General features: G+C 43.5%; 1 protein-coding gene across 1 annotated transcript in view; it reads right to left on the minus strand.

Moving 5' to 3' along the window:
• The window catches only part of LOC145357724 (polycomb protein SCMH1-like), a 172,008-nt gene that overhangs the window by 121,431 nt on the left and 29,322 nt on the right, over positions 1-21,255 (minus strand). The gene's annotated exons all lie outside the window — the stretch shown is intronic.

A 21,255-nucleotide genomic window follows, 5' to 3' on the forward strand; every position in this document is an offset into this window, starting at 1 on the left:
GATCTTTTACATCCAAAGAGGAAAAAAAGAGTCTCAGTTTATCATATTCAGGAGATCAGCACCTCTGACTGTGCAGCACGGAAGGGTCATCCTAAATTATACGCTCAAATCTCTGGGGTTGAGTTGAACCCGGAACCTTCTGACTTAGAGGCAAGAGAGCTACCAACTGTGCCAAGGCTGTCAAATTAAAGATCCCACGATGCTACTTAAAAAAGCAGAGAATTTCTCTAGCATTTCAACCAACATTCCTTCCTTAACTGATGCACTATTCATTCATTCTTTTTTTTGTAGGATCCTATTGCATATATAATAGCTGCATAACTCCGCACACTTCAAAGAATTTCATTGGATATGAATTATAAATGACACACTTTGGAAAAATGTAGATGAGCTGAGTTTATCTATTAGTGTCACAAGTAGGTTTACATTAATGCTGCAATGAAGTTACTGTGAAAATCCCCCAGGGAGAGACCTTGGTGCCCATATGCACAGGTCCTGAAAAAGGGTGAGTGATAACTTTGATTTAAAAAAAAAAGTGGGTTAAGTCAAGCAATAATGCTCAAACTTGATAAATGGCTGGTTAGATGGAATATTATGGGCCACACTGGGCAGCACCTCAGGAAAGTGTCTGAGAAAGGAGCCAGAGGAGGTTGATCAGGATGAAGCACTTTGAAGGAGTGGCTGGAAAAGGTGGACTGTTCAATTCATAACACAGACGCTAAGAGGTTTGATAGAGCAGAGACAAATAATTCACTCTGGAAAGTGGGTCAGTAACTAGAAGGTGCAGATTGAAAATCATTGGCAAAATAGGTAGAGAGAGGAGAGGAGAAAAGGTGGTACACAGCACGGCTGTTCTTTCAAAGAGCTAGCAGAGGTGCAGCAGGCTGAAAGGACTCCTATTGTACATTTTGATTAGGTAGTTGTTCAGGCAAGAGGTCCCAACAGCACTCATCTGATTGGCCAACAATTCCATTTAAGGACGGACTGAGGCCCCGCCCACCACCAATGATCAAGTGAGCGTTAAATGGCAGTAACTTCTGAGAATCAGCGTTAGCGCATTAGGTACTGAATTTCACTGTCGAGGTTTAGCAATGCCTGAACAATTAAGGAGGGGTATTTATTTTTGTATTAACCAGGGTGCAGGAGTGAGACCTGTAAATACACTGGGGCCACTCCAAACACAAGTAAATATCATGATGGGGGAGTCAATGAAATGGGTGAGCTTTACTTTGCAAAGAGCCTGTGTAAATCTGACATTTGAACAAGAGTGAAGAGATTTAATTGAGAATGTGTTGAGCAATGGTCGGAATTTTATAAAGTCTCTTCATAAGTCAGCACAAAGACTTCAAAATCAAATTTACTTTGATTGCTCTGGAGTAAATATTGACCAGGTCTGTGAGGAGAGCTCCCTGCTTTTCCTCAGACAGCATCATGGTTTGAACAGACAGGTGGGTCATGTTTTACCATCTCAGCCAACAGACAGCATCTGTGACAATGCAGCACTTCTCCAAGTTACTGTCAACAACCTTTTAACCCCCTGACAAGAATGTCATCACTGAAGTAAAAGCAAAATAATGTTAGGAATTTGAAATAAAAACAGAAAATGCTGGAAAGACCCTGCAGCTCTCGAGTGTCCACGGAGAGAAACAGAGTTAACAGCCAATTTTCAGCCTAAGTTAATCATCAGTGAGAAAGGTGATGCATCAAAAAAAGTGGTGAGAATTAAGCAGTGTGATTCTTGCCAGTGAGATCGCAGTTCCCAATTTTCCACACCACACGTTGGTGACGTTACAATATTTACACCAACAAAGGGCATAAACCTTGTTTTAATGTTTTTATATAGATTTCAATCTCATTATCAACACCCCCACCCACCCACCATGATCCCCCCCCTCACTGACAGCACATCAGCAAGGTTTACAATAGCTACTTAAGGACAGGAATCAGTGGCTGGGATCCCCCCTGGGGGCTATTCTTAACTCTGCGTCCCCATTTGATGGTTGTGGTGGTTGTAGTTTAATCATCTCAGCTCCAGGAGAAATCTGGCTAAGATGTCTACATTGGTTGCAAAGGGATACAGCCAGAGTTGTTTTATTTTAGGAGTTAGGAATACAATTAAATGCTGGTGAGGGTTAAGGCTCAGAAGCAGCCCCGGGAGATATTTACAGCTTGTTGTAGCTGGGGATATTGGAGCTTGGTGAAATCCAGGGCTAGTGCCAGCCCAACAAAGCTAGCCAGGAGATGCGACTGAAACTCAGGAGTCTCAGGAGATGAGATCGAAACTTGTCAGGTGTGCAGTCATTGAGGCAATCTGAATTGGAGCCGCTTTGAGGGAATTCAAAGTCTTGGTCATGTTTGCAGTCCCTCATCAGGGAAGCAGAGTTTTATTCAGATTGTTTAACTTAAGTGTTTACTGATGTCTGGAAGGGTTGTTGAGAAATCCATGGGATTTGTCTTGGTTGGCCTTGCCAGGTATTGTATAGCGATGCACGTTCAACTCCAGCTTCACCCTAAATGTTAGATAATGCAGATAGTTTTATCTTTCCAACCTTGCAAAGTTGATTTTTGTTTGTTCAAAACCTGTGGAATCTTGTGATTTTATTCACTTGGCAAGTGTCTCGAATCTCAGACTTACCGTCTACATTACAGAGAATGTTGCTGGCTCCCAAACAGATCTTACCAAGTCCCTGGGGGTCTAGCCAAGGATCATAGCGATATGAATAAAAGTTGTTGTTGTGAAAGCTGGCGACCTTCACGATGTTTATTTATTTTGAATATGAAGTCTCGCTGTTTCCTCTTCATAGCCTCCTCACTTTTGTTAATCTTACATGATTAAGAACAATGCTGAATGCATTGCAATGTGGAGATCTACAGGGAAGTTGTATTGCCTGAAGAGAGGACTACAGCGAATGACAAATATCACTGAATTGGAGATTAGAGGGTGATTCTCCCAACCTGCTGCACTGCTCTAGCTGGGAGACATCAGCAGAGGCCATTCTCCAGGCTTCCCACTGGGCCCCATGGTCTCTGCGTGTCTCTGGCTCCAAGATTTCTAACGTACTCAGCTCCCCGCCAGAAATCAGTGCCAAGCTGATTACAACGTGGAGTATTTCTGTATCATTAGTGGGCCAGGGACTGAAGTCTCTGGGCCCACTAATATCGACCCCCAACCAGGAGTGGTTCAGTCCAGCGGGTTTACAACTGCTCCCTACTAATGGGGAACAGGGAGTCCATCCCGCTGGAGTGAAGCCATTGAGGTCCCCCTCCAGGAAGTCAGGGGTAATGGGGGAATGCCACTGGGCAGTGCCAGCCTGGCCCCCTGGCACTGTCCAAGGAACAAACTTACAGTGCCCAAGAGGCACCCTAGCCCTGCCCACTGGGTTTCAGGCACTGCCAAGGGAGCAAGGCCAGAGTGGGGCGTGGGTAGGGGGGTGGTGCGCACTGTAAAATGGAAAAAAACTTCTTTAATATGGATAATATTTGGTAACAAATGCATGGGGTGGGGAGGTCTCACTGCCACTTTGCCAGAGGATCACAGTCAGAGGGAGGGAAGAGGAGATGAGGGCTGGCCATCCAAAGCGGGGAGGGAGGAGGGGGGTGCGAGGAGGTCAGGGCTGTTGGGAGTGGGGGGAGGAAATTGAGAGATTGGGGATGGCAGAGCGGATGGTTGGGAGGTTGGAGTGGGCTGGGGTGGTAGGGGGTGCATATCAGGGCTGGTCCAGACAGATCTGGGACATCAGTGAACGGAGGGGGTGAGGGAGGGTTGGAGGGACAGCAATGAGTCGTCGCAGAGTTGGCCAGCGATCTGGAGGCCGGAAGTGCACGCACTGATCTCTTCACTGACAGATCAGCGCATGCACAGTGGCTCACTCAGCGCTATGCTGCCGGCTTCTCGGGCAGGAACAGGCCCCGCCACCTGATTTTCTGAGGGAATCTTGCTAGAGCACTCTGCAATGCTCAGATTCAATCTGAAAATCCCGCTTTAAAAAAAAACAGCGTTACTCCTGTTTTCACGTGAATAATGGACTTGGAATATTTTTGCGAGAATCCTGGCCTATGTCTATGCTGCCTAGAGGGTGGCACAGTGCACAGTGGTTAGCACTGCTGCCTCACAGCAGTGAGGGATCCGGGTTCAATTCCCAGCTTGGGTCATTGGCTGTGTGGCGTTTGCACATTCTCCCCATGCCTGCGTGGGTTTCCTCCAAAGATGTGCGGGTTAGGTTGATTGGTCACGCTAAATTGACCCTAGCGTCAGGGGGATTAACAGAGCAAATACGTGGGGTTATGGGAATAGGGCCTGGGTGGGATTGTGGTCGGTACAGACTCGATGGGCCGAATGGCCTCCTCCTGTACTGTAGAGATTCTATTTGATATTATCTCGATATTTGTTGACTTATTGGCACATTATTTCTGTTGTCAGACAAACATAATTTCTGGGCCGGTTGTTGGAGATCAAGACAAACAGCTGTTTCGGGTCTGCCAATAAACTTGCACTTACACAGCAGCCGAGTGGAAAGCTGATGTCATGCAACTGGATTGCTGGAAGACACTTACTCAGAAACAGTTACAATTTCCCCATGCTATAAACGGGAACGCAACCCTCACCTTCCTTTCCAAAAGCTCAACTATTGCCTGGACTCACAGCTCAGCAACCAAACAATCATCAAAGGAGAGGAACGGGGAAAGGGGCATATCAGCAACCACATCAATCAGCACCAACGTCACCAAAATACAACCGTGACAATGATGTCATGCAAAATTTAGCAAGTACATTCAACATATCAAAATTAGAGCTTTCCATCTGACTTTACTGGATCAAAGACAGAAACGCATCATTTCACAATAAAGTATCATTCTCTTATTTATTTGATATTTAACTGCCACATTTCAAGTTCCATACCAGATCAGAAAAAAGAAAAAAATCATCACAGATCAATTATTCATGAGGATAGCGACAAGCTCGCTTTCTGAATATGAATTTTCACTCCACAGATGTCGATTGAGCAGCTGTGTACCTCCAGCACTTTTTCTTTCCAAAGTTAACACATTCTCATTTTTTTGGCATGCAGATGTTCAAATTAAGAACAAAGAAAACTACAGCATGGGCCTTCGGCCCTCCAAGCTGATCATGGTGACCTAACTAAACTCAAAAAAAAACCTCCTGCCCTTACTCTGTCCTTTTCACTCTATTCCCTCCCTATGCGTGTATCTATCCAGATGCCTCTTAAATGTTGCTAATGTGCCTGCTTCCAACCACCTCCTCTGGCAGCACGTTCCAGCACCCACCACTCTCTGCGTGAAAAAATTCCCCTGCACATCTCCCTTAAACCTTTCCCCTCTCACCTTGAACATGTGCCCCCCTTAATTAAAAGCAACAGCTCTTTTATAAAAAGGATCTATCCAATTAAGAATCTACATGGGTGGCACAGTGGTTAGCACTGCTGCCTCTTAGCACTAGGGACCAGGGTTCAATTCCTGGATGGGTCACCGTCCATGCGGAGTCTACACCTCCCCGTGTCTGTGTGAGTTTCCTCCTACAGTCCGAAAGATGTGCTGGTTAGGTGCATTGGCCACGCTAAATTCTCTCTCTGTCTGCCTGGAATAGGTACCAGAGTGTGGCGACTGGGGGAATTTCACAGTAACTTCATTGCAGTGTTAATGTAAGCCTACTTGTAACTAATAAATAAACTTTAGAACTACATTCAGAGCTTTGCAGGCCACAATGTTAACAGGTCAAGCATATCAATTGAATCATGTGTGCTCTTCTGAAAGCTATGCATGACATAGTCAGGGTAACCACCACTCCCCTACTCCCCCGCCCCCCTCAGTTTCTAAGCAGTTGGAATAGATTGATGGGAAAACCATTTAAAATCAATACCCCTCTTTCAGGGTCATTTCTATTTTGACACATCCTTTCTCAAAGAAAATAAGTGTGTGAATGAAGAGGCAGGAAATTCAAGGCTTTATTAGCTCAAACCAGTAAAATAGGTGACCGTGGCAAATATCAAGTATAAATCAAACTGCTTTGGCTGTAAAAGATGAATTAAAAATGATTTAACATTCAGTAATTAAAATAAACTGAAGGTGAATCAGATTTCTGGTTGTAGGTTAAAAATATAAAATGTCACAGGGAAGGCCAACATTTGAATATAGATGGTAAAAAAAACCACTACTTTCTCAGAAGGCTAAGGAAATTTGGCATGTCAACGACAACTCTCACCAACTTTTACAGATGCATTCTTTCTGGTTATATCACAGCTTGGTATGGCTCCTGCTCTGCCCAAGACCACAAGGAACTACAAAGGGTCAGGAATGTCACCCAATCCATCATGCAAACCAGCCTCCCATCCATTGGCTCTGTCTACACTTCCTGCTGCCTCAGAAGAGCAGCCAGGGACCCTGCGCACCCCCGACATTTTCTCTTTCACCTTCTTCCGTTAGGAAAAAGATACAAAAGTCTGAGACCAAAAGAGAAAACGCTGGAAAATCTCAGCAGGTCTGGCAGCATCTGTAAGGACAGAAAAGAGCTGACATTTCGAGTCCAGGTGACCCTTTGTCTCTTTTGGTTTCAAATTCCAGCATCCGCAGTAATTTGCTTTTATCCAGTTTTTTTACAAAAGTCTGAGGTCACGTACCGCCCGACTCAAGAACAACTTCTTCCCCGCTTCTAACAGACGTTTGAATGGACCTACCTCACATTAATTTGATCTTTCTCTACACCCTAGCTCTGACTGTAATGCTACATTCTGCACTCTCTCATTTCCTTCTCTATGAATGGTATGCTTTGTCTGTATAACACGTAAGAAACAATATTTTTCACTGTACACCAATGCACGTGACAATGAAAAAATCAAATCAAATACTTTGGGAAACAATCACACAGTTTTACCAATGCATCCCCTGCGATTACCCAAATGTTAAACTGCCAACAGAGGATTCACAGAACCATAAAGAAATGTAATTATTCCTTCCTTTCTCATTAAAGTGTCTACTATAGTAGCATAAATGAGATTTAACTTTCCCACAGTTGGGAAGTGGATTTTTACTGCTCAGGATTTTCAGACCTCAGGTTTTTTGGATACAATGGGCCTGAACTTCCTCAGGGTGGCAATCAGTCTGGTGTTGCCAATCAGCGCCCAATTGCTTACTTGAATTTTTTCCGATCCTGTCTTGTCCAACCTTCTGTCTTAAGCTGGCAGAGATCCAGGCAATGGTGCCCAAGGTCAAAGTGCAGGAGAGACAAAATAAAGTGACCACGTTCCCTTTTTTTTAAAAAAAATGGCATTAGCTGACGTAAGGCAAGTTTAAAGGTTGGGATTGGTTTTCAGGTTGAGGCTGGTCAGTCCTTGGGTGGAGTGGGGATGTTGGGCCTTCAGATGTCGAATTGGGTTTGATTGGAGGTGTGGGGCCTCAAGTTGTGTTTGGTTAGGCTTTGGGCGAATGGATGATCAGGTTTCAGATCAGGTCTGCTCAAGTCATGGAGGTGGGGATGGGGGCCAGTTTAGTTGGGAGGAAGAGTGAGGAGGCTGGTTCAGTCTGGGCTTGGACGATAGTTAGAGGTCCGGGAACATGGTGTTGAGACAGAAGATAGGTCACAATCGTATTAAAAGGCAGTGCAGGCTCAAAGGGCCCATGAACTAGTCTTATTTTCTAACTTTTTTTGAATAAATATTGACGGAACCCAGTCTGAAATTTGTGATTTAAATCACATTTTCAGATGGTACCTGTCACAGGGCAATTGCTCAGGGGAAGTTTGCACTTCTAGGCCATTGCTATGCAAACCCTCACACGTGAAGTTCCAAGACGTCTTTGGGATACCCTGAATTTCTGTCAGTGGACTGCTCCAAAATCATAGCCCACCAAGTCTTTCGAAATAAATAATCACTCCAAAATTCTACCCCCACTTTCTGAGCATGGGACACCCTCAAAATAAACTTCTACAAATACCAGGTCAGAAAATGAGGTTTTTTTCTTAAATATGTTCCATTCAATAAAGGCACACTCTGTTCATTTTTTTTGAAATACAAATTCAAAAATAGGTCTCAAAAGAGCCAACCTGAGACTGTGGACAGCGAGTTCACAGCTTAAGTGATGAACTTAATTTAATCTTGAATGACTTGATCTGAAGCATATAGATTGGGAGTGTGGTCGGCTTTTGATTATATATACTTTTTTAAAAAGTGCAACACCATTTTGATCACAGAATCCCTACAGTGCAGAGGAGGCCATTCAGCCCATCGAGCCTGCACCGACCAAAATTCCACCCAGGCCCTATTCCCGTAATCCCATGTATATACCCTGTTAATTCCTCTGACACTCGGGCAACTTAGCATGGCCAATCCACCTAACCTGCACATCTTTGGACCGTGGGAGGAAACCAGAGCACCCGGAGGAAACCCACACAGACATGGCGAGAATGCGCAAACTCCACACAGACAGTGACTCAGACTTGAGTCCCTGGTACTGTGAGGCAGCAGTGCCCTGCCACCCACTCACTAAATCACTGATGAAAATCCAAACCAAGGGAGTAAGTAGACCGCAAATGGACTTTCAATGTCAAAGTGTTGACAGCAGAACTAGTTATCAAGTACACTGCAATCAGTCTAACCATGATTGCTCCCAATGAGGTGAAGAGTAAGTTTCAATAATATTTCATACAGGTGAAATGCAAAATTCAAATCCTTCACAATATCATCTTACTTTTTGAAACTATCTGAAAACATGTGTAAAATTACACATATACAGGATACCCAATTGATTTTAACAAAAAACGTTACCTCATCATTTAAATTAACCAATGTAAATTTGATGGTAGAGCATAAAAAAACAAACTATCCAATAATTCACATTAGTCATGTTTGAATTAAAACTGAAATAGAGGATGACTCATTCACATTATGTCACAATGGTTAGTATTGTTGTCTCACAACACCAGTTTTAATGTGGGTTCGGTTCCTGGCTTGGGTCACTGTCTGTGCGGAGTCTGCACGTTCTCCCTGCGTCTGCATGGATTTCCTCCGGGTGCGCCGGTTTCCTCCCACAGTCTGAAAGTCTGCTGGTTCGGTACATTGGCCGTGCTAGATTCTCCCTCAGTGTACCCAAACTGTTGCCAGATTGTGGCAACTAGGGGATTTTCACAGTAACTTCATTGCAGTGTTAATGTAAGCCTGCTTGTGACACTAAATAAAAAAGCTTTTTTTAAAAAGTCACTGGAGTGACGGCAGTTCGACAACATTGGGATTCAATGAGTTCAATGTTCCCACGTAACCTGACAAGCCCATTGGATCAGGATCACAAAGTCCTCCCAACCCACATGGAGACAAGCATAGCTTTGGGACTTAGTTAAAGAGGGGAATGTCAACATGACCGTTTTCTAAGCAGATAGTACACTGTAAAACCATTGGGTCATCTCATTAATCATGAGCTCCGTAAAGTAAATTGCAATTTAAGAATGGCAAATGAAAATTAAATTGTAACTTAGCCCAGTACTCAATGAACAAAACACTTTCATCTCTCTATAAAGAATAACTCTTTAAATGTCCAGTCAGCTTGTTGCTTTCTATTACTGTCCACCTTTTTTAATTCTGATGTACAACAGCCTTGTCGCAGGTTCAATTCCTATCTTAATCCCTTATAAACAGTTTATGGGAAAAGCCAAACACAGGGATCACACAACCCACCAATTAACTCTAGTGTCAACACTGGTGTTATAAGTTAAAACATGATGGGTTGAGTTTGATAAAAGAACAGCTCTCACTGTATCTCCAGTATTCGTTAATCTTCAAAGATGATCTATACACTTTCCAATTGGCCAATTTTACATTGCATTCAAGAGAAAAATAAATTCACCTTGGACTGAAATCACAACAGTTTCAAAAGTGACCAGCCCTACTGCTTTCCTAATAAATCACCTCACAAAAAGGACCTTCTTTTAGAAGTAATATTTATGCAGTTTAGGTGTGTCTACTTTCCAGGAGTAACTTACGGATGTAGATCTGATCTTTCAAATGTCCAGCCAGAACACTTGTGATCTCACAAGCTAGTCTAAAGGTTCCCTCTCAGGTTGCAACTCCCTTAGAGCAATGATATAGAACCATTTTTAACTTTTTGCAATGAATATAGAATCTCATAAATAATCAAACAATGCTCAATTTGAATAGCCAAGGAGCACAGTGGTATTACTCTATTTTCACTTTCAGCATCTTAGCATTTTTTCTACGTGAATTTTAAAGATAAAATTAAGTTTAGAGTAGTTTATTTGTTAGTCGCAAGTAGGCTTACATTAACACAGCAATGAAGTTACTGTGAAAATCCCCTAATCGCCATACTCTGGCGCCTGTTCGGATACACTGAGGGAGAATTTAGCACAGCTCAATGCACCCTAACCAGCACATCTTTCAGACTGTGGGAGGAAACCAGAACTCCCAGAGGGAATCCATACAGGCACAGGGAAAACACGCAAACTCCACACAGACAGTGACCCAACGCAGGAATCGAACCTGGCTCCCTAGAGCTGTGAGGCAGCAGTGCTAACCACTGTGCCACCCTAAAATCAAAACATGCAAGGGAGCAGAGTCTTCTCTGGCTTAGAACTTCCAGCTCTCTATAATCCCAAAGGCTAACAGGACAAATCCAAATAAATGGATTCCAAGGCCCTGGCTGGCATGATTGTAACTTTCACCTCAGTGCAGATGCGATTTCGATTTACATCCAAAGCTAATTGGAGATTATAAGTTCTTTAATATCAGACTGGCATGAAAATTCATCCCAGTGTAAGAAGTCACAGAACCACAGAATCCTACAGTGCGTAAAGAGGCCATTGGCCCATCGAATATGCACCAATCACAATCCCACCTAGGCCTTATTCCCAAAACCCCATGTATTTAGCCTAACTAATCCCCCTGACACTAAGGGGCAATTTAGCACGGCCAATCCACCTAACTGCACATCTTTGGACTGTGGGAGGAAATAGGAGCACCCGGAGGACATGCAAACTCCACACAGAGTGAATGACCCAGGCCAGGAATCGAACCCGGGTCCCTGGCGCTGTGAGGCAGCACTACTAACCACTGTACCGCCGTGCTGCCCCAATGCGGCACACGGGCCATCTGACTTTCTCATTTTTTTTCAACCAAAGTCACAAACTGGCTGCATGGTTCTTACAACTAACAACTGAGGAAGATGAAAAGAAATTGGCAAGGATTTAAACTGGATATAGAAGTTAACAATTAGAAGAGGCCATAAAAAGGATAATATGTTGAGGTTTCTGAGTAACTCTTCATCGCCTTATGTTTTTGAGATCACTGTGACAGATGCTTTGGTAGATTTAGGGAGATTGAAGACCAGAAAATTTCATGGCCAATGTACATTCCGCAGTGCTGACATCACATTGTCTCCCTGCAAGAGCTACCAAGTACAGGGTTGGCAGCAGGCAAGCACAGGATCCAGCTTTCAGACCTGAAATGAACCTTTTTTTTAGAAAAAGGAGCAAGTTGTCGAAGAAGTTAATTAAGGACATGCAGAGGAGTGGAAAAACACCCAGCAGAAATTACTCAAGTAGGTCAATTCTTAAACATTATCCTTCCTTAGAATCTATTTTTATTCAGTGCAATTACTGCTGTTCTTTTTGATTTGATTTATTGTCACATGTATTAGCATACAGTGAAAAGTGCTGTTTCTTGCGTGCTAATCAAAGCATACCATTCATAGAGAAGGAAGGGAGAGGATGCAGAATGCAGTGTTACAGGCGTAGCTAGGGTATAGCAAAAGGTCAGTTTAATATAAGGCAGGTTTGTTCAAAGGTCTGACAGCAGCAGGGAAGAAGCTGTTCTTGAGTCGGTTGGTGCGTGACTTTGGACTTTTGCATCTTTTTCCCTACAGAAGAAAGTGGGGTAGAGAATGTCTAGGGTGCGTGGGGTCCTTGATTGTGCTGACTGCTCTTCCGAGGCAACAGGAAGTGTAGACAGAGTCAATGGATGGGAGACTGGTTTGTGAGATGAACTGGGCTTCGTTGAGCACCCTTTGTAGTTTCTTGTTTGCAATCAAAAATTAATGCCTTTACAAAGGGTCCCACTGAAAGTACACAACCTCATATATATTGAGCACATACAACAGATTAAAGTAAAGCATTGAAAATGATTTCAAACCCACAGACCAGGAGGCAGAACTGTTTTTTTAAGCAGCAGGGGTAAAATAATAAACTTGATACTTCTAATTTTATCAAGACGTTGAGTGAACTCTGGCCAGAGAGCACCTAGATTTCAAAAATCTCACCCTGGTTTACAAGTCCTCTCCCCATTACTGTAACCTTCCAGCCCTGCAAGTATGGGATGTACCTGCTCCATCAGTCTTATGTATCTCTGGTTTTCAGCACTCCACCATTGGTGTCCGTGCCCTCAGCTGCTGATGCCCTAAGCTACAGAATCCCCAGAACTCCTCTCACCTTCTTTAATATGCTCCCTGGACACTCAAGCTTTCGATTAACGGTCCTAATTTTTTTTAGTGGTTCAGTCAACATTTGTTTGATAATTGCCCCTGTGAAGCAACTTGGAATGTTTTATTGTGTAAAAGGTGCTTGAAAATCCATTATATAATGCTGCAAACCAGGAGTGGAGATGTTTGCTGATGATTGCTCAGTGTTCAGCACTACCTGTCACTCCTCAGTTACTGAGACAGTTCATGCCCAAATCCAGCCAGTTCTGGACAATATCCAGGCTTGGGCTGACAAGTGATAAGTAACTTGTAACTTGCGCACCACACTAGTGCCAGGCAATCACCATCTCTGCCAAGAGAGAATCTAACCATCTTCCTTGATGTTCAGTGGTATTACTATCAACCTGCTGAACACACCCACGTTAGATATCTGTGTCCCTGGGCAATGCTGGAAAGGAGAATGGTACGTGACCAATAAGAGAGTTCACCTTGGCACCCTTGCTGAAGCTACTGGCCCCTGCCTCCCCAGCATCCACATGAACTCAGCCCCACCATTGCTGGCTGCTGGCAGCACTAGGATCCAAGGTCAGCGTTTAAACCTGTGTTTGGACACCAGTGGCAGCTTTTTCCCCCGGCACACACGCAGACCACCCCCCGACCCGGTACACAACATGGCCGTTTCCATGCATGGAGCCCTGTACACAGAGCGACTTATCTCCTCGCTCAACCTTATGGACCCGGGATACAGGGTCCAGCACTTAACTGGCTCAACGTACCGCCTTGACACTCCATATAGCCCAGCTTGACCACGTGGCTACCACATTCTACAAGCCGTTAGATACCTAGTATCAGCAGCACATCGCAGCAAGAGCAAGTCAGTCGCGTTGTTGGAATGTTCAGAATAGCAGAAGCATCACAATTCAATCAAAGGCTGATTTCAGCGACTATTTTACTGTTCAAAAGTATAGCACTACGAAAGAAAAATAAAATGCCAACAAATAACTATCTTCCTGACCCATAAACCGGAACTCCCTTTTTGAGAAATCTACATAAATAATGACCCTGTGTCTGTCCTCCCCAATAAGTCACAAGATTCACTCTTTCCTCCTGCATTTGTTCAGCAAAAAGCAAACACCCGGCATATTTAAGAAACACAATTAACTAAAGGCACATCAGAGAAACCCACAGATGTTAGCCAGAATTCATTAATATTCTCCCTTTTAAAATCCATCACCTATAATCGTGTATTCACTTCTCCTTTTGGGCACTAGCTAGTCTTCCTGGCAACTGGCACAAGTCAAGTGCTTCATTTTTGTGCAAAACCAAATCGATTTTTGTTTATGGTGCATACCCCAAAGATTCATGTGATGGGAATTCGCTCTCCCTGGGGTTATACTTTGAACTTCCACATTTCCGTTGCTGCAAATGTGTAGTGGGGGAGGTGGGGTGTGTGTGTGTGTGTGTGTGTGTGTGTGTGTGTGTGTGTGTGTGTGTGTGTGTGTGTATGTGTGTGTGTAATTAGACAGTCATAATAACATAAGTCCCTTCTGCCAACTGGATCAATGCCAGCTTTCTGTAGATCAACCCAGTCAGCTTAATTCATCTGTTCTAGCCCCAAAGCCACACTTGCTTATTTCCCATACTGCCCATTCAATATTCATAGAATCCTATCATGCAGAAGGTGGCTATTCGGCCCATCTAACCTGCACCGACAACAATCCCACACAGGTCCTATCCCCCATATATTTACCCTTGCCAATCCCACTGACACTAAAGGGCAACTTAGCATGGCCAATCCACTTAACCCGCACATCTTTGGACTGCGAGAATATTCTTTTGAAATAACTGATTGTTGCCCCTACAACTGACATGTCAGCTGCGACTCTCACCAACTTTTACAGATGCACCATAGAAAGCATTCTTTCTGGTTGTATCACAGCTTGGTATGGGCTCCTGCTCTGCTCAAGACCGCAAGGAACTACAAAAGGTCATGAAGGTAGCCCAGTCCATCTCATAAACCAGCCTCCCATCCATTGACTCTGTCTACACTTCCCACTGCCTCGGCAAAGCAGCCAATATAATTGAGAACCCCATGCACCCCGGACATTCTCTCTTCCACCTTCTTCTGTCGGGAAGGAGATACTAAAGTCTGAGGTCACGTATCAACCAACTCAAGAACAGCTTCTTCCCTGCTGCTTTTGAATGCATTTATCTTTCATTAAGTTGATCTTTCTCTACACCCTAGCTATGACTATAACACGACATTCTGCACTCTCTCATTTCCTTCTCTATGAATGGTATGATATGTCTGTATAGCATGCAAGAAACAATACTTTTCACTGTATATTAACACGTGACAGTAATAAATCAAATAGAAAATAAAATCAAAAAGACTTCGTAAGCAGTGTGTGATATTACTAGTCACTGAGTAAAAAGTACTTCCAAATCTTCCTCCATCCCCCTTTTGTGTCTCCTAGACCTTGGATTGTTAGCTAATGGAAATAGTTTTTCTTTATCTAGCTTACATTAACTATCATAATCTTGTACACTCCTATCAATTCTATTCTCAGCCTCCTTCCCTCCGAAAGGAAATAACCCCACCTTCTCCAACCGAACCTCGTAGCCAAAATCCTTCATCCCATTCTGGTAAATCACCTCTGCACGCTCACAAGGTCCCTGACATCACTCCCAAAGGGCATTGGCCAAAACTGGACTGGGATATCAGATGACAAGTCAGACACATGTAATAATCTGCTCTTCCTCACATAAAAAAGGACAAGGGATTCAAAGCTGAGCGTTTGCGATAGCCAATTAAAAACCATCTTGCTTTGCAGCAACTCCATAAAGTCATGTCGCAAATGTCTGGATCCAAACAAAGTTGAATTGTGAATTAATGATGATGTCCAGCTCAATCAGGATTAAGATCATTTATTCCAATTTGAATTAAATTCAGCCTTCAAAGAAATTTCAAAACACATGGTTAGCACTGCTGCCTCACAGCTCCAGGGACCCAGGTTCAACTCCCGGCTTGGGTCACTGTCTGTGTGCAGTGTGCACATTCTCCCCATGTCTGCGTGGGTTTTTTCCCACAGTCCAAAAGGTGCGCAGGTTAGGTGGACTGGCCATGCTTAATTGCCCATAGTGTCCTGGGATGTGTTGGTTAGAGAAGGATTAGTGGGGTAAATGTGTGGGTGGTGGGGATAGGGCCTGGGATGGAATTGTTGTCCGTGCAGACTCGATGGGCTGAATGGGACCTCCTTCTGCACTGTAGGGTTTCCATGTTCTAAATAAACCTACTTCTGTCCAATTTCAGAAACACTGCAACTCCAGTGCAAAACTGGCTAAAACACTTCTGAAGAAATTTCGATTCACGACCAGAATTCACTGGCTGTGGCCTGACCTGAATGTGTGTAAAACTGCACTGGATGACATCAGCTTGCAATATTGAGGTCAGTCGGCACACAGGGGAATCTGAGCCATGACTGCCGACAAATAAAAGACCAATTAATGTCAGTACGCAGCCTATTGGATGAGATTGTACACCGCCTGTGTCACCCGGACAAAACGCTCAGGCACGTGCTACGCTTTTATCAATTTGTCATCCAAGGGCAGGATAAAAAGCCCCCGGAGCACAAACACTTGCATTTACTTGTCATTTTTATTCTGCTGCTGTCATGTCTCCAAGTTTTGCCAGATTTCTTTTTGATTACACTTTGCTTCCTAAACTGGTTCACCTACAAATCACTGCCAAAGTTCTCCCAAAATGGATCAGTCTGTACAAATATCATGGGGAATATTGACATTTACAAAAGATATTGGCTTCGAAATCCCAGGCTTTTTGGCATATTGTCACTGTAATTATATGGATAGCGGAGATGGGTGGTGGTGTAATGAGCTGATGGTAGGGGCTCTCTGGACGCCACACTCCCCATCACCCAGGCCTTCACTATGATCCTGCATACAGATACTGCAGGTTTGTCGTATAATTGTGGGCAACATGGTGGCACAGTGGTTAGCAATGTTGCCTCACAGCGCCAAGGACCCAGGTTCGATTCCCAATTTGGGTCACTGTCAGTGTGGAGTTTGCATGTTCTCCTCATATCTGTGTGGGTTTCCTCTGGGTGCTCTGGTTTTCTCCTACAGTCTGAAAGACCTGCTGGTTGGCTGCATTGGCCTGAACAGGCACTGGAGTATGGTGACTAGTGGAATTTCACAGTAACTTCATTGCCGTGTTAATGTAAGCCTTACTTGTGACAAGTAAATAAACTTTATTTACTTCAATGTGAATATAACCAGATCCCTACATCATTAAAAACAGCTTTTTAAAAAGGATTTGCCATCAAAAGGGAACAAACACACTTTGTCAGCAATCCCCACCAAACCCCCGAGCCCAAGCTACTTCATCTCAGCTAGACAGTCCAGAGTTGCTGCAATAGCAGTTGACCAGATGCACCCCTGATGCCATGGATGGAGCATTCAACTGTCTGGAGGTCAGTAGGTTATGGCTTCAGACCCAACTCCAGGGAGTTGAGAACATGGGCTCACAGTCCCAGCGCAGTCCTGACAGAGTGCTGCATTGTCTGCAATGCTGGTGTTCAGGGGCAGTGTTAATCTGAGACCATGGGGTGAATTTTACAATTCCGCCCACCATGGGAATCAGAGTGAGCAAGATGCGGACCATGGAAAGGTCCATTGACCTCAGGCGGGATTTTCCAGTTTCAGGGCAAGCGGGGCCAGAAAAATCTTGTCCTATGTCTATCCTCTCAGATGGATCCAACATTGCTGTCTGTGGGAGCTTGCTGTTCACAAGTTGACTGGCTGGCAGATTTTCAACATTGAAGTGATCATACTTCAAGACATCTCAGAGCATCTCCCTGCATTTCAAAGCAGGCATTGGAGAATTGTGTGTTCATGATATTTCCTGTCTTCATGAATGTAAGTTGTGACGATACTGTGCCTTTAAAAAATATAACTTTTAATCATGTTTCTTTGCAGGTTTTTGCAAGCAGCTCTTTGTGTTTTACTTTGGCACCGTTTTGTCTGCAACCAGTGTCCTCTAACAGTTACTGAGGCAACATAATGCAACATCGTGTTTATTGTTAATCTGGCCTAATGCAGTGTCCTAGGGTTTTATGATCCTTTGGGAATTGCTGGGTGGAGCATGACTGACAGGTCAGGTGGTGTCTGGGAACATTTTATTTTACACAAAAAAGTCCAAGATTTTAGTTTCAGGTCAGTTGCTGTTAGAAGCTAGTGAAAGAGGCAGTGTGCTTCTCTCTCTCTTGTCAGAGGTTTTTTTTGGAAAGTTCCAGGATTGGGAAGCCTCAGAGATTTGCTCCAACATTCGTAGGACCAGTTTACAGCAGGTGCTAAAAGCTGAAGATCCAGGATCATGTGAGCATACTTGCTTTTTGTGCCAAGTCCAAAAAGGAGTATAAGTTTATAGGATGTTGTTTGTCTTGGAACATTATAGATAGCTAGCTGCTAAGGTTTATATTGTAGCATGTTTGATTCTTGTAATTGATAAAAGTTAAGCTATTTTTTTATTATATTTTAACTGTACTCTTAAAAAAACTTTGTTTGCTGAAAGCTTCCTAGTGGGTCACCTGAACCATACGTGGCGTGAAATACCTTATGCTCATCCGTGCCAAATTCAAATATAAAAACTTAGTGCCTAGGCTACGTTCATAAAACACCTTGGAGTTTCTGACCTGGGCCATAGCAAAGTAGATGAAGGTGGACTGGAGCAGTTCAGCTACAAACAGAGGCTGGTTAGGCTGAGGGGAGAACGTGACTGAGGTGTACACAATTATGACGGACATAAATAGGATAGATAGGAGGTAACTTTTCCCCTTTGTAATTCCAAGAGTAAAATGGGTATAAAGGGATATGGGCCAAATGCGGGCAATTGGTACAATAAGGGTTTAAAAAAAAAAGGGCAGTATGAACAAGTTGGGCCGAGGGGCCTGTTTCCATGCTGTAAAACTCTATGACTCTAAAGGGGTCAACAACCAAGGGGATAGATTGAAGCTAAGGAACAGGGGATTTAGAGAGGATTTGAGGAAGAACTTTTTCACCCAAAGAGTGGTGGGAATCTGGAACTCATTGCCTGAAAGAGTGGTAGAGGTGGGTACCCTCACAACATTTAAGAAGTATTTCCATCAGCACTGGAAACACGATAGCACACAAGGTTATGGACCAAGTACTGGAAAATGGGATTAGAATAGATAGATGTTGATAGCCAGCACAGACACAATGGGCCAAAGGGCCTTGCTTTGTGCTGTAAAATTCGATGACAATAAGTTAATAAAAAAACATTGTTGGCCAACAAAACACTTCTGATAAAAAAGCACCATCGTGTCATCATATGACGAACATGCCACCTCCACAGCAACACTGCACACACAACGAATTTGTGAATGCAAGATAAATTAGCGGCATGATATGCAAAAGATTCAACAGTCAGCCACACCAGGCGTTTAACCTCAGATGTTCATTATGTTCCAATATCAATCCCACTCCTGTCTCATAAAACCTTTCAATTTTAAAAAGAAAATTCAAATGTAGCAATTGCTCTCTGACTGAATCAATGTCCCATTGGCACAATGGATTCAAATCCCTATTTAAATTGATTCACTCCTTGCTTGCATGTTGGGCAACATTCCCAAAAATCAGCTTCACAGCGTGGATCATTTGGCTATCGTAACCATTTGCCTCAAAACAGAGTGGCACAGTGGGTTAGCACTGCTGCCTCACAGCATCAGGGGCCAGGGTTCGATTCCCAGCTTGGGTCACTGTCTGTGTGGAGTTTCCACGTTCTCCCCGGGTCTGCGTGGGTTTCCTCCGGATGCTCCGGTTTCCTCCCATAGTCCAAAAGACAAGCTGGTTAGATGCATTGGCCATGCTAAGTTCTCTCTCTCAATGTACCCGAACAGGTGCCGGAGTGTAGCGACTAGGGAATTTTCACTGTAACTTCATTGCAGTGTTAATGTAAGCCTACTTGTGACACTAATAAATAAACTTTAAAACAATTCTTTATTTAGCTGAACTACCCATCAGCTGAAGCCTTTTCTTCATTAGGCACTATATAAACGCAAGTTGCTTTGATTTGGAAGATCAACATTAATTAGACTTCAGATGATTACTCATGGATACGCTGCCAAGAAAATGAGATGAGTTTAAAATATAGTTTGTTTGACATCAAACCTATACAAAACCAAATCTTTCTTCAAAGTACCTGCCTCCTGCAACTCACTAAATATGCAATTATCTTCACCACTCATGAAGCAATTCAAGTAAAATCACTCGAGTAAATGCCCAACAGGCAAAATAATTACAGCTAAATACATGTGATATATGACATTCTGACAAATCTTTGATTATATTTTGCCATTCCCATCTGATGCTGCATTAAAAAAAATGAACATAAACCTGAAAGGCACCAACTATCTGCCTTGTAAATTTCAAATAAGCCCTAATGCATTCACTTCTGAAAGTGAGACACTAAGGAATCAAACTTAATAGCACTGAAGCTGGAGTACTGATCTAACAAAGAAATCTTTTATGGCAATGTGAGCATCGCTGGCAAGGCCAGTAATTGACGACCACCCTCGTGTTGGCAAAACCACTAACTGTTGCCCATCCCTCATGCCCCCTCTGAACCAAGTTGCTTGCTAGGCCATTTCAGAAGGCAGTTAAGAGTCAACTGCATTGCTGTGGACCTGAAGTGATACAGTAGCCAGGCCAAGTAAGGACAGCAAGCGTCCTTCCTTCAAGGGCATTAGTGAACCAGATGGGATTTTACTGAGATCACCTTTCAATTTCAGATTTTATTTAGAGTGATAGAAGTTTACAGCATGGAAACAGGCCCTTCGGCCTAATTTGTCCGCGCCACCCCTTTTTCTTCAAACCCCCTAAGCTAGTCCCAATTGCCCACATTTGGCCCAAATCCCACTATATCCATCGTAACCTTGTAACTGTCTAAATGCTTGTTAAAAGACAAAATTGGATCCTCCTCTACCACTACCTCTGTCAGTTTGTTCCACACACTCACCACCCTCCGTGAAAAAAAATTGCCCCTCTGGACACTTCTGTATCTCTCCCCTCTCACCTTAAACCTATGCTTTCTAGTTTTAGACTCCCCTACCTTTGGGAAAAGATATTCTATCTAGCTGATTTGTGTCCCTCATTAGTTTATAGACCTCTATAAGATCACCCCTTAGCCTTCTTCGCTCCAGAGAAAAAAGTCCCAGTCTATCCAGCCTCTCCTTTTAACACAAACCATCAAGTCCCGGTAGCATCCCAGTAAATCTCTTCTGCACTCTTTCTAGTTTAATAATATCCTTTTTATAATAGGGTGACCAGAACTGGACATAGGATTCCAGGTATGGCCTCATCAATGTTTTGCACAACTTCAACAAGACGTCGCAACTCCTGTACTCAATGTTCTGAATATTCAATTTATTAATTGAATTTAAATTTCACCAGCTGCCATGGTGGGATTTAAGTCCACATCCCCAGAGAATGAGGTTTGGGCCCCTGGATTATTAGTCCAGTGCCATTACCTCAACACCCATCACTTCCCTCAGAAAATACCCCCCACTAAAGTACACAATTCTCTGTGTCCCTGCACTATTGTGTTCAATAGTATACAGACAGGCTGAACGGTTCCCTCACGGAGCTCTAGAAACAACCACTTTATCTCAATTAAATTGTTCCAGAGATCAGATAAATTGTCACCGAGTGCAGGGCTTGGCAATCGGAGAACTGGTTCATTCCCGGCTCTATTGGTAACGTTTCTTACGTTTTTGCAGCCAAACACTG

The sequence above is a fragment of the Carcharhinus amblyrhynchos genome, chromosome 24, assembly GCF_965287045.1.
Source record: "Carcharhinus amblyrhynchos chromosome 24, sCarAmb.v2.hapA, whole genome shotgun sequence".
Lineage (NCBI taxonomy): Eukaryota > Metazoa > Chordata > Chondrichthyes > Carcharhiniformes > Carcharhinidae > Carcharhinus > Carcharhinus amblyrhynchos.